General features: G+C 33.1%; 1 long non-coding RNA gene across 2 annotated transcripts in view; it reads right to left on the minus strand.

Moving 5' to 3' along the window:
• Positions 1 to 921: 921 nt before the first annotated feature.
• LOC122723552 overlaps positions 922 to 15,943 on the minus strand; it is a 46,622-nt gene continuing 31,600 nt past the window's right edge. Inside the window, exon 4 of one of the 2 annotated variants that reach the window (XR_006350497.1) lies at positions 922 to 1,679. This is a non-coding gene — a long non-coding RNA (uncharacterized LOC122723552). Of the gene's footprint in view, positions 1,685 to 15,943 lie in introns of both variants that reach the window. The other variant, XR_006350493.1, reaches the window with a different exon arrangement.

Consider the following 15,943-nt stretch of genomic DNA (forward strand, 5'->3'; position numbering starts at 1 on the left):
CTGGCTGGTTTTAGGTTTCTTCTTTTCTCTTCTTCTTCTTTTTTTTTTTTTTAGGGCTTTAGCAAAATGGTTGTCGAGGACCCAACCTGTTTAGCCTTCTCTTGAGATCTGCCGATCGGGTAGCATTGTCGGCTTGTACAAAATTCAATTTTGAATGCTTGTCGTCCTGGTTGAAGGCTTGCCGACCTGGTACCCTGACCGACCTGTTGAACTCTTGATTTTTTGACCTACGGGCTTGACCGTACAGATTCCTCGATGCCTCGATCAAGCGTCCTGGTACTAAGGCAGGCCTGTTCAATCAAAGGTTGAAGGATTGCCGACCTCATAACCCAACTGACCTGTCCAGACCTTGAGTGTCTGATCTACGGGCTTGACCACGCAGATCCCTTGATGCTTTGATCAAGTGTCTTTTCGATGCTTTGTCCAGTGAAACCATTGATGGTCCGACTAGTGGTGCTTGATCAGTCGTCCTCTCGACGATCAGACGGACTAATGCCGACTATGCTGACCGGGGTATTTCAGCTCACCTCATCTTCAAGTGGGGCGACATACAGAGTCCAAGTTCATCCACCTCGATCAACCCGGACATTTGATCATTTCTTATTGTCTCCATGTTGTCCCGATATTTGAGGGGCGCTGCTGTGTAATCAAGTTAGATGACCATGGATTGTGCCCTACTCGACCTGAAATGCTAGTCCGACCTCGCTTATTTTTATTTATTAATTTTTTCTCTAACTTGTTGATCTGGGACTTTACAGCCAACCTGCACATCTCACATTTACAACATATACACGGCCGACCTCACAATTTCAATAAATATACACATCATCTGAAGTTTCACTTCGTCAGATCTCAAAGAAAAGGTTAGTAGTAATAAAATTCAATAAATATTAAAATAAACTATCTAAAATACTATCAAGATATTCGTGAACCAGCTGGATCTTTCTTTTCAGCTAGGTTATTCAGCTGGGTTATTGTAAATCTCCAGCTTTCTTTTCGCATAAGCTTTCATACCTTCATGTGGATCTCAATGGGTGGATTTAGGAACTCCGGTGATGAAAAGATCTCCTTCGTTTCCCACAGACGGCGCCATTTGATAAATCTTTTTCTCCTCCTAGTCCATGATAGATCTGGCTTCCTTCTTGGTCCATCATATGGGTCCATCAAATGGGTCTCTCAATGTTCTATCTGATGAAAGGACTTGCAAAACAAGGAAAAACGGTCAGGGGTCTACCGGGGATTCCCCGGTGGAGACCCTCCGATGTTCAAGTCAAATTTCATGAATTAAAGTAGTATATTTAGGCAAGAGTTGCAGAGAGAAAATAAAAATGGAGTCCAGGAAGGAGAAGGAAGAAGAAGCCCCCTGAGCCTCCAGAAGAGAGAGCCCTAAAAAGAGAGAAGACCCCTAGTCTATAGTGCTACCTGTCCATGTCACTCACGCCCGTACGTACGGAGGTGTCAGACCCCTTCTCCACGCCAAGCGGCCATTTAATTCTCCCTGTCACGCGTGCGAACAGGGTTGGTGAGTGACTGGGCCTGCTTCCCTATTGGGCCTGTGCTCGTATCTGATCCGAATTGCCCTGCGTTGCTGTTCTGGGCTTGTGAAATCGGGCCGTCTTTCGAGCATATGGTCTGACAGGCTTTGGACTTGTGGTCTTCTTTTGGATCCGTCCTTATTCCTGGGCTAGGAAAACCAGGCGGTTATCAATTGCAATAAAAAAATTATAAAAACTTAAAAATCTAAATTTTAACAATATCAACCCGACTTAAAATATTTTCGATCAACATATATAAAAAAATTTCATTAATTTATTTTTACAATTTTTATATTTTTTTATCAAGTTAAATATCTATATATAATTTTTATTTAATATATATAAATTTAAAACACTAATTTATTAATTTTTTTCATTTTTATCCCTATAAATTAATTTATCAGGCAAAATATATAATATTTTTTTAAAAAATATTTTTACAATATCAACCTAATTCTAAACAATTAAAATATACAATAACAATTAATAATATGTGATATTTTTCTAATATTTTAATAAAAAAATATATTAACGTAAAAATATAAATTTTAGTAATTTTATTCAAACTTAAAATAATATTTTCATTGAGCACATTAAATATTTTTATATAACTTTTTCAACGTATATTCATATAAATTTAAACAACTTATTTGTTAAATTCTTTTATCCACTTTCATCCCTATAAATTAATTTATCAAGTAAAATATATAATAATTTTTTAAAAAAAATATTTTTACCCCAACAACCTAATTATAAACAATTAAAATATAGGATAACAATTAATAATATGTGATATTCTTCTAATATTGCAATAAAATAATTATATAAACTTAAAATATAAATTTTAGCAATTTCATCCCCAACTTAAAATATTTCCAATCAACATATATAAAAAAATATCAGCATTTTATTTTTAAAATTTTTATATTTTTGATCACGTTAAATATCTCGATATAATTTTTTCAACATACATTCATATAAATTTAAAGTATTTATTTATTAATTTTTTTATCCTTTATTAGATAAACGGTATAATATTTTTTTAAAAAAATATTTTTACAATACCAATCTAATTATAAATAATTAAAATATACGATAACTATTAATAATATGTGATTTTTTTTTAATATTGTAATAAAAATTAATATAAAACTTAAATTTTATAAATGATTTAAATATACTGTAACAATTAATAATATGTGATATTTTTTTAATATTGTAATAAAAAATTAATATAAAATCTAAATTTTAGTAATTTCAATCCGACTTAAAATATTTTCAATCAACATATATAAAGAGATTTTAACATTTTATTTTTAAAATTTTTATATTTTTTATCACATTCGATACCTTTATATAATTTTTTTAACGTATATTCATATAAATTTAAAAAACTTTTTTATTTAATTTTTTTTATCTACTTCATCTCTATAAATTCATTTATAAAATAAAATATATAATAATTTCTTTAAAAAATATTTTTATAATACCAACCTAATTATAAAAAATTAAATTATATAATCACAATTAAAAATATGTGATATTTTTCTAATATTGTAATAAAAAATTATATAAACTTATAAACCTAAATTTTAGTAATTTCAACCCGATTTAAAATATTTTCAATCAGTATATATAAAGAAATTTTAGCCTTTTATTTTTAAAATTTTTATATTTTTTATCACGTTAAATATCTCTATATAATTCTTATTTAATATATATTTATATAAATTTAAAAAATTAATTTATTATATTAATTTATCACGTTAAATACCTCTGCATCACTATTGCTTCATAATCAACTCTTATCACAGTATATCAATTTATTTTTGTTTTTCTTTGCATCCCTATATAAAATTTACAAAATTTAACTAAAATCAATAAATATAAAATCTCACTTAATTAAATATTAGTAAAGAAATATATTTTAAAAAAATATTTTTAAAATACCAACCTAATTATAAACCATTAAAATAATATGTGATATTTTTCTAATATTACAATAAAAAATTATATAAATTTAAAACCTAATTTTAACCCTACTTAAAATATTTTCAATCCGTGTATATAAAAAAATTTCAGCATTTTTTTTAAATTTTCATATTTTTTATCACGTTAAATATCTCTATATAATATCTTTTCAAAGTGGATTCATATAAATTTAAATCACTTATTTATTAAATTTTTTTACCCATTTCGATCTTCATAAATTAATTTATAAAGTAAAATATATAATATTTTTAAAAAAATATTTTAATAATACCAAACTAGTTATAAATAATTAAATTATACTATAACAATTAAAAGTAGGTGATACTTTTCTAATATTACAATAAAAAAATTATATAAACTTAAAAATTTAAATTTTAGCAATTTCAACCCAACTTAAAATATATATTTATATAAATTTAAAGAACAAATTTATTATATTAATTTATCACGTTAAATATCTCAATATAGCTATTACTTTATAATCAATTTATTTTTGCTATTCTTTTCATCCCTAAATAAAATTTAGGGAATTTATCTAAAATTGATAAATATAAAATCTCATTTAATTAAATATCACTAAGGAATTATTTAATATATATTTTTATTTACTATTCTTTGCCTCCCCATAAAAAAACTACAAAATTTACATAAAATCAATAGATATAAAATCTCATTAAATAATTTATCACTAAAATTTTTTTTTTAAAAAATATTTTTACAATACCAACTTAATTATAAACCATTAAAATATATGATAATAATTAATAATATGTGATATTTTTTTAATATTAAAATAAAAAATTATGAAACTTATAATCTTAATTTTAATAATTTTAATCCGACTTAAAACAATTTCAATTAGTATATATAAAAATATTTCAGTATTTTAATTTTAAAATTTTCATAATTTTTTATCACGTTAAATATCTCTATATAATTTTTATTTAATATACATTCACATAAATTTAAAATGCTAATTTATTTTTTTCTCATTTTAATCCCTAGAAATTATTTTATCAGGCAAAATATATAATATTTTTTTAAAAAATATTTTTATAATATCAACTAAATTATAAACGATTAAAATATACAATAACAATTAATAATATGCGTTATTTTTCCAATATTACAATAAAAAATTAAATAAACTTAAAAACCTAAATTTTAGCAATTTCAACCGGACTTAAAATATTTTCAATCAATATATATAAAGAAAATTTTAGCTTTTTATTTTTAAAATTTTATATTTTTTTATCACGTTAAATATATTTATATAATTTTTATTTAATATATATTTATATAAATTTAAATAACTAATTTATTATATTAATTTATCACTTTAAATATCTCAACATAGCTATTGCTTCATAATCAACTTATTTTTGCTATTCTTTGCATCCCTATATAAAATTTACTAAATTAAATATCATTTAATTAAAGAAAATATCATTTAATTAAATATCACTATGGAATTATTTTGTTTAAAAAATAGACATATTATAACAATTAATAATATGTGTTATTTTTTTAATATTACAATAAAAAGTTATATAAATTTAAAAACTTAATTTTAATAATTTTAACCCGACTTAAAGTATTTTCGATTAGCATGTATAAAGAAATTTCAGCATTTTATTTTTAAAATTTTTATTCTTTTTTTATCACATTAAATATCTATATATAATTTTCTTTAATATATATTCATATAAATTTAAAGAACTAATTTATTAGATTAATAATAATTGTTCATATAAATTTAAAGAACTAATTTATTATATTAATTTATCACATTAAATATCTATATATCACCATTGCTTAGTAATCAACTCCTTTTCCTATATATCAATTTATTTTTACTATTCTTTGTATTTTTATATAAAAACTGAGTAAAATCAATAGATATAAAATCTCATTTAATAATTTATCATTAAAAAAATTTTTTTTTAAATATTTTTATAATTCCAACTTAACTATAAACCATTAAAATATACGATAACAATTAATAATATCTGATTTTTTTATTATTAAAATAAAAAATTATATAAACTTAAAAACTTAATTTTAACAATTTTAACCCGACTTAAAATATTTTCAATCAGCGTATATAAAGAAATTTCAGTATTTTATTTTTAAAATTCTCATATTTTTTTATCACGTTAAATATCTTTATATAATTTTTATTTAATATACAATTTTATCAGATAAAAAATATAATATTCTTTTAAAAATATTTTTATAATATCAACCAAATTATAAACAATTAATAATATGTGTTATTTTTCTAATATTACAATAAAAAATTATATAAATTTAAAAACCTAATTTTAACAATTTCAATCTCGACTTAAAATATTTTCAATTGGCATAATAAAAAAATTTCAGAATTATATTTTTAAAATTTTTATATTTTTTATTACCTTAATTATCTCCATATAATTTTTGTTTAATATACATTCATATAAATTTAAAGCACTGATTTACTATTTTTTTTTCTATTTTTATCCCTATAAATTAATTTATTGGTAAATATATAATATTTTTTTAAAAATATTTTTAAAATACCAACTTAATTATAAATAATTATATAAATTATATAAATTTAAAAATTTAATTTTAGCAATTTTAACATAACTTAAAATATTTTTAATAAGCATATATATATAAAGAAATTTCAGCATTTTATTTTTAAAATTTTTATATTTTTTTATCTCATTAAATATCTATATATAATTTTCTTTAATATATATTTATATAAATTTAAAGATCTAATTTATTATATTAGTAATATATATTCATATAAATTTAAAAAACTAATTTATTATATTAATTTATCACATTAAATATCTCTATATCGCGGTTACTTTATAATTAACTCCTTTTCCTACAAATTTATGTAAATCAATAAATATAAAATCTCATTTAATAATTTATCACTAAGAAAATTATTTTTTTAAAAAATATTTTTATAATACCAATCTAATTATAAACCATTAAAATATACGATAATAATTAATAATATATGATATTTTATTAATATTAAAATAAAAATTTGTATAAATTTAAAAACTTAATTTTAATAATTTCAACCCGACTTAAAACATTTTCAATCAGTATATATAAAGAAATTTTAATTTTTTTTATCACATGAAATATCTCTATATAAATTTTATTTAATGTACATTCATATAAATTTAAAACGCTAATTTATTAATTTTTTTATTTTTATCTCTATAAATTATTTTATGAGGTAAAATATATAATATTCTTTTAAAAAATATTTTTATAATATCAACCAAATTATAAACAATTAAAATATACAATAACAATTAATAATATGTGTTATTGTTCTAATATTACAATAAAAAATTATATAAACTTAAAAATCTAAATTTTAGCAATTTCAATCTCAACTTAAAATATTTATAATTTTTATCACGTTAAATATCTCTACATAATTTTTATTTAATATACATTCACATAAATATAAAGCACTGATTTATTAATTTTTTTCATTTTTATCCCTATAAATTAATTTATCAGGTAAAATATATAATATTTTTTTAAAAAATATTTTTAAAATACCAACTTAATTATAAATAATGAAAATATATGAGAAAAATTAATAATATATGATATTTTTCTAATATAACAAAAAAATTATATTAACTTAAAAAAATTAAATTTTAGCAATTTCATCCAAACTTCAAATATTTTCAATCTACATACGTAATAAAATTTCAACATTTTTTAAATATTTTTATATTTTTTATAACATTAAATATCTCTATATACTTTTTTTATTCATATAAATTTAATGCACTTATTTATTAAATATTTTTATCCACTTCAATCCCTATAAATTAATTTATAAGTAAAATATATAATATTTTTTTAAAAAAATATTTTTATAATATCAAGCTAATTATAAACAATCAAATTATACGATAACAATTAAAAATATGTGATATTTTTCTCATATTGTAATAAAAAAATTATATAAATTTATAAATCTAAATTTTAGCAATTTCAACCCGACTTAAAATATTTTCAATCAGTATATATAAGAAATTTTAGTCTTCTATTTTTAAAATTCTTATATTTTTTATCACGTATCCGTATATAATTCTTATTTAATATATATTCATATAAATTTAAAAAAATAATTTATCATATTAATATATTAAATATCTTTGTTATTTTTGTTATTGCTTCATAATCAACTCCTATTACTGTATATCAATTTATTTTTGCTATTTTTTGCATCCTTATATATACAAAATTTACATAAAATCAATAAATATAAAATCTCACTTAAATAAATATCCTAAAGAAATGTATTTAAAAAAATATTTTTAAAATAACAATCTAGTTATAAACCATTAAAATATAAATAACAATTAATAATATGTGATATTTTTCTAATATTACAATAAATAATTTTATAAATTTAAAAACCTAATTTTAACAATTTTAACCCGACTTAAAATACTTTCAATCAGTATATATAAAGAAATTTCAGCATTTTATTTTTAAAATTTTTATATTTTTTATCATATTAAATATCTCTATAAAATTTTTTTTAAAGTGCATTTATATAAATTTAAATCACTTACTTATTAAATTTCTTTTATCCACTTTAATCTTTATAAATAAAATATATAATATTTTTTTAAAAAATATTTTTATAATACCAACCTAATTATAAATAATTAAATTGTACGATAACAATTAAAAATAATGTGATATTTTTCTAATATTGCAATAAAAAATTATATAAACTTAAAAATTAAAATTTGAATAATTTTAACTCGACTTAAAATATTTTCAATCAATATATATAAAGAAAATTTTGGCCTTTTATTTTTAAAATTTTAGCCTATTCTAAGGAAATAAAATAAACATGTACACAAAATAATATATATCAGATCGTTAGTTATACAAATCCCTATGATTACGTAATTTACTCCTAATTAGGTAGTTCATGGACCATCATTCAAAACCTTTGTTGTAACGACCCGGAAATCCGACCCGTTACCGGCGCTAGGATCCAGATCGGCTTAAGGCCGCCGGGACCCGTAGCAAGCCTACATACCTCCTGTAAACTTGTGGAATCCCACACAAAACAACATATACATGATCTGTAAAAATTTTCTTTTCTCTTATCCAAGCGAAACCTGTGCATGCACAACATCATACATAAACCCCACACTGGAGTCCTCATCATATACTCCAATGGGGTATCATCATCATACATAACAGCTTGGATAATCATAGTCATTAACATCATTACTCATTAAACATTCTGTACATAATGGGGATTCACACACCTCTAGGTCAAGCACTACTATAATCCTCAATACATCATCAAATCATTCATTACAGTACATGGTCATAAATACTCATTACATCATGTTCATGTCCACTACTATCTATTACAACATACAGGACTTGACTTCACTCTAGCCGACTTCTCGATCTACCCTGTACCTGCAACTCTGGGGATAAAGGGAGTGGGGTGAGCTACTAGAGCCCAGTGAGCAGAAACTAAAAACATTTGTTTTAATTCCTCCATTTTTAGGTACATTATTATTCATTTTATTATTATTATTATCATCATTTAACTTTTTCTTTCTTTTTCTTATTCATGCTTTCATGTATGCGCCATAACACAAACATTTCACAGCAAGGATGAACTTGTCACCATTTAGCCCCAATCTTTCTTACTTATACATGCCGGGGGCGTAGAGCCGTAGCAGGCACACCCGGACTTCCATAATCTGTCATAGTGCCAGGGGCGTAGAGCCGTAGCAGGCACACCTGGACTCACATAGGCTATCATGACATACAAGGGCTAATGGATCATTCAACATTCATCCACATCAACAACAAAGTATGCAATGCAACATATTCGTGAATTCTAATGCAAACAACCTGATATTGCATGGCATAATGATGCATGGGCAATGCTTTATGATTCATTCATTTATTCGTTTACTTTAAAGCTTAAGGGGTTGTTCCACTCACCTGGTAACTGAAGCTTTAACAACGAACTCTGAACGACTATCTCACAACCGGGGGTCTCGGTTCCTCGGGTCCGAACCTACACAGGTGGACTCAAATGAGGCACCAAACATACATGAACATGACTCCAAAATACTCCCCAAAGACCCCCTAAAACATCCTGAAAACATCACATGAAATCATGCAAGAAACGGCTAAACAGGGCACTTTCGGCGGCAGGTTCGGCGGCCGAAAGTCCCTCTGCAGCCGAAAGTCATGCAGGTTCGGCGGCACTTTCGGCGGCCGAACCTCCCAGACAGAGACGAAACTTGAGTTTCGGAGGCAGGCTTCGGCAGCCGAAACTGCCTCCACAAGGGGGTTCGGCGGCCGAAAGTCACTTCGGCGGCCGAACCTGAGTTTCTGCCGAAGGGCAGAAACTTGGCTCCCTTGTGTCCACAGCCTCCAAAACACCTCAAAACATGCATAAACTTGTTTCTACACATGCATACACATCATACATCACACCTAGGGGTCTCAAACTATAATATACCCCATCTACAACACTTCAAACACACAAACATCAACATACATTGTTCATCAAAGCATACATTATACCCATAAACATACACATAACCTAAACATGCATTCTACCCCATCAACTTGCATAAAACTTTCATAAAACATAAAAGAAGCATAGATCGAAGCTTACCTCTTGAAGATCTAGAGGAAGAACGACCCTAGCTCGGAAAATGGAGGGATTTAGCTCCAAGACTTCCAAGCTCCAAACTTGCTTAAAAACACTCAAAAACTTTTGTGGAACCTTAAAACTCAAAGAAAATGGTGGGGATTGAAGGAAAAACACAAGATTTGGGAGAGGGAGGTCGGAAGCTCGCTGAGGTCGAAAATGGGAGAAAACTCTCCCATTTCGGCTAAGTGCCCCTTTTATAGGTGGCTGGCCAGGCCACGTTCGGGGGCCGAAAGTGCCTCCGCATGCATGCAAGGTTCGGCGGCCGAACTTGGAGTTCGGCGGCCGAACCTGCATTTCCCTCACACAAAACTTTCGGGCGCCTAAAGTCCCTCCGAAAGCATGCATGTTCGGCGGCCGAACTTCGGAGTTCGGCGGCCGAACCTGGGTTTTCCTCCAAAGAATTCTCATGCAAAAACTCATTAAATTTTCATACTTAAAAACATGAAATACATGAAAACATTTCAGAAAAACATCATTTTACCCTTCTAGGGGCCTCCGACATCCGAGATCCCACCGGACGGTAGGGATTCCGATACCGGAGTCTAGCCGGGTATTACATTCTCCCCCCCTTAAGAACATTCGTCCCCGAATGTTCCTCAACTAACATACAAAGCATGGCATCAATCATAACATACAACATAGCATACAATATATCATACATGCAACACATAGAACAACTAACACTCACCTCAAAACAGATGGGGGTATTGCTGGAGCATGGACTCCCGTGTCTCCCAGGTGCATTCTTCAATATTGTGGTGGTTCCAAAGGACTTTCACCATCGGGATTTCCTTGTTCCTCAGCTTTCTGATCTGAGTGTCTAGGATCCGCACTGGCTGTTCTACATAGGTGAGATCCTCTTGGATCTCTACATCAGGCTCACTAAGAACCTTGCTCGGATCTGACACGTACTTCCGTAACAGAGAAACATGGAAAACCGGATGGATTCTCTCCATCGAAGAAGGCAAGTCTAGCTTGTACGACACATTACCGACCCTCTGAAGCACCTCGAAAGGACTGATGTACCGTGGAGCTAACTTACCCTTCTTCCCGAACCGAACCACTCCTTTCATAGGAGACACCTTGAGCAAAACCAAATCCCCCTCCTGAAACTCTAGCTGTCTTCTGCGGATATCTGCATAACTCTTCTGCCGACTAGCAGCAGTCTTGATCCTCTCTCTGATTATGGGTACCACCCTGCTGGTAAGCTCTACTAACTCCGGACCCGCAAGAGTCCTCTCTCCTACTTCCTCCCAGCAGATAGGTGATCGACACTTCCTCCCATACAAAGCTTCATATAGAGCCATCCCTATGCTAGCATGATAGCTGTTATTGTAGGCAAACTCCACCAAAGGTAGATGCTGCCTCCAAGAACCGCCAAAATCTAGCACACACATTCTGAGCATATCCTCTATTGTCTGGATGGTCCTCTCTGACTGTCCGTCTGTCTGCGGGTGGAAGGCAGTACTGAAGTCTAATCTGGTACCCATAGCGTTCTGCAGACTCCGCCAAAACCTGGAGGTGAACTGGGGCCCTCTATCTGACACTATAGATACCGGGACCCCATGCAGTCTGACAATCTCATCCACGTACACCTGCGCCAACTTGTCCACAGAGTAACCACTCCTGACAGGGATGAAGTGAGCAGATTTGGTGAGTCTGTCCACAATCACCCATATGGAGTCCAATCTGTTGGACGTCGCCGGTAGCCCCACTACGAAGTCCATAGCTATATTCTCCCATTTCCACTCTGGAATCGGTAGTGGATTCAACATTCCAGCCGGCTTCTGATGCTCTAGTTTCACCCTCTGACACACATCGCAGGCTGACACGAACAGTGCCACGTCCTTCTTCATAGCTGGCCACCAATACACTCTCTTCAGATCCTGATACATTTTGGTGGCTCCAGGGTGAACACTATACCTGGTATTATGGGCTTCCCCCATAATATCTCCCTTCAGACCAATGTCATCTGGCACACATAATCTGTTCCCGTAGCGGAGGATCCCCTTATCATCAAACTTGAACTCATTACTCTGGCCTGACTGAACCGTTCTGGCTATCCTGACCAACTCTGGGTCCTCATGCTGTTTCTGAGCTACCTGCTCCAGAAACACGGGTGTCACTCTCATCTGAGCCACTAAGGCACCTGTGCCAGACAACTCCAACTGTAATCCTTCACTCATAAGTCTGTGGAACTCCTTCACCACCGGCCTCCTCTCTGCTGAAATGTGGGATAGACTGCCGAGTGATTTCCGGCTTAGGGCGTCTGCCACAACATTCGCCTTACCCGGATGGTACTGAATCTTGCAATCATAGTCACTCAACAGCTCTACCCATCTCCTCTGCCTCATGTTCAGTTCTCTCTGACTCAGGATGTACTGCAGGCTCTTATGATCTGTGAAGATCTCACATTTTACCCCATAGAGGTAATGCCTCCACATCTTGAGTGCAAAGATGACTGCTGCCATCTCAAGATCGTGTGTGGGGTAATTCAGCTCATGCTTTTTCAGCTGCCTAGAAGCATAAGCGATCACCCTCTCATTTTGCATTAGCACACAACCCAGTCCCACACGGGACGCATCACAATATACTGAGAAGTCATCATCACTTTTTGGCAGAGCTAACACCGGTGCTGAAGTCAACCTCCTCTTAAGCTCCTCAAAGCTTTCCTCACACTGATCGGTCCATAAGAACTTCTGATTCTTCTTTGTCAGTTTGGTCATAGGAGCAGCAATCCTTGAGAAGTCCTGAACGAACCTCCTGTAGTAACCTGCTAAACCCAGAAAACTCTTGATCTCGGTCACTGTGGTGGGTCTAGGCCAGTTAGCTACAGCCTCTACCTTCTTGGGGTCTACTTCAATACCCTGTTCTAACACAATGTGCCCCAAGAATGAAATGCTCCTAAGCCAAAACTCACACTTGGAGAACTTGGCATACAAGCCATGCTCTCTCAAGGTCTGCAAAACTGTCCTCAGGTGATGGGCATGCTCCTCTGCATTTCTGGAATACACTAAGATATCATCTATGAAGACAATAACGAAGTGATCCAGATACTGACTGAATATTCTGTTCATGAGGTCCATGAATGCTGCAGGGGCGTTGGTCAACCCAAACGGCATCACAAGGAACTCATAGTGCCCATACCTGGTCCTGAAAGCCGTCTTCGGTACATCTTCATTCCTTATCCTCAACTGATGGTACCCTGATCTCAGATCTATTTTGGAGAAACAACCTGCTCCTGCTAGCTGGTCGAATAGATCGTCGATCCTCGGCAAAGGGTATTTGTTCTTGGTAGTGACCTTGTTCAACTGTCTGTAGTCGATACAAAGTCTGAGGGATCCATCCTTCTTCCTCACAAACAAAACCGGAGCACCCCAAGGTGAAGTACTCGGTCGGATGAAACCCTTATCTACCAGCTCTTGCAACTGTTCCTTCAGTTCTTTCAATTCAGCTGGTGCCATCCTGTAGGGAGGGATAGAGATCGGTCTGGTACCAGGCATTAACTCAATCTCGAACTCTATCTCCCTAGCAGGTGGTAACCCTGGCAGCTCGTCTGGGAAAACATCTAAGAACTCACTCACCACAGGCAATGAGGCGGGCTCTCTGACATGACTATCTAACTCCCTCACATGAGCTAGAAACCCCTGACATCCCCTCTTAAGCAACCTACGAGCCTGAAGAGCTGAGATCAGACCTCTAGGTGTACCCCTCTTGTCTCCTCTGAAGACGACCTCTGACCCATCCTGATCTCTGAATCTGACTACCTTGTCTCTACAGTCCAAGGTAGCACCATGGGTCGATAACCAATCCATCCCTAGAATGACGTCAAAATCTGTCAAATCTAGAACCACGAGGTCGGCGGAAAGGCATCTTCCCTCTATGAAAACTGGACTACATTGGCAGACTGCCTCTGCCACTGACGGGTCACACTTGGGTCCACTGACCCATAGGGGACACTCTAACCCAGAGACCATCAATCCTACCCTCTCCACGACTCTCGGAGCAATAAAAGAATGAGATGCACCCGGGTCCATTAAGGCATACACATCAGAACAACCAATGATGAGATTACCTGCCACCACAGTGTTGGATGTGCTGGCCTCCTGCTGAGTCATAGTGAAGATCCGTGCCGGAGCTGATGGACCTTCACCTCTGTATCCTGCTGATGAAGAGGCTGACCCTCTCCCCCTGCCTCTGCCACTGGCCTGTGTTGCGGCTGGAGCTACTGGCTGCACCACACTGTCGGAGGCTGTCTGCTGAGACGGTGCTGCAAAGGCTGCTCTAGGACAATCTCGAGCCAAGTGACCCGCCTGTCCGCACCTGAAACATGTGTTTGTCCCTGCCAGACATACTCCCTTGTGTGGTCTCCCACATCTCATACATGCTGTAACCTCTGCGCCAGAGCTTGAGCCACTGCCTAAACCCAGACCTGACTTGATCTTGTTCCAGAACTTATTCTTCTTAGATTTTCTGTGGCCTCTGTCCCACTTCTTACTGCCTGCAACTGCTGTACTCAGAGAAGAAGAGTCTAACCTTTCCCCACCTGGGGTCTTGGAACCAGAAGGCTGCGCCACTGACTGTTTTACCTTCCCCTCAACGATAGCACTAGCCTCCATTCTCCTAGCCATATCCACTATGGCGTGGAAACTTTCCCTCTCTGCTGACTGTACCAAAGAGGAATACCTGGAGTGCAGCCTCATAATATATCTCCTTGACTTCTTTTGATCTGTGTCCAAATTCAGCCCAGCATATGGCAACAACTCCAGGAACCTGTCTGTGTACTCCTCCACACTCATCTGATCAGTCTGCCTCAACTGTTCGAATTCTATCATCTTCTGCTCTCTAGAGCTCTCAGGGAAAGCCCATCCTGCAAACTCATTTGCGAACTCCTCCCAAGACATACTGTCCGCTCTCGGGTTCACATAGTTCTTAAACCAACTACGTGCCTTCTTGCACTCTAGTGTGAACCCAGCCATCTGAATGGCTCTACTGTCATCAGCCCCTATCTCATCTGTAATAGTCTTGACCCTGCTCAGATACTCAAATGGGTCATCACCTGCTCTGTACTGAGGAGCACCCAACTTCATGTAATCGGTCATCTTGACCTTGCTCCCTCCAGATGAGGTAGGTTTGGGTACTTGTGTTTCCGGGACAGTAGGTACTGGTGGTGGTGGAGGTGCAACATCCCCTGGGGTAGGGTTTGCTGTACTGGTATAGGGAGGTGGAGGTGGGTACGTGGGGTACTGAGAGTATGGTGGGTAGTAAGGTGGGTATGGCATATGTGGAGGATAAGGGCTAAAACTGGGGTAATCCGATGTACCTCCCATCGAATACCCTGGATGGTGTGAATAGGGTGGGTAGTGATGTGGCTGGACATAACTCGAGGCCTGAGTGCCTCCTTCTGATTCTCCCATGCCCTCTTCTGGCATGCTCACACCGAGATTGCCATCCCTCCTCTGATCTACTTCCATATCCTCAGACATTCCTCCCTGCACTGTTCCTCTTACTGATCCGCTTCTACCCAGATCCAAAGACCTTCTAGGGTCTCTAGCTACTCTGTCTCTGTTGGACCTACTGGACATTGCCCTAGGCAAAGCTGAAGGACGGGCATCAGCGCCCTCGTCCTGAGGTGGCACTCCAGTCAATCGTGCAGATCGACGAGTTC

This window comes from Manihot esculenta, chromosome 4 (assembly GCF_001659605.2).
Source record: "Manihot esculenta cultivar AM560-2 chromosome 4, M.esculenta_v8, whole genome shotgun sequence".
Lineage (NCBI taxonomy): Eukaryota > Viridiplantae > Streptophyta > Magnoliopsida > Malpighiales > Euphorbiaceae > Manihot > Manihot esculenta.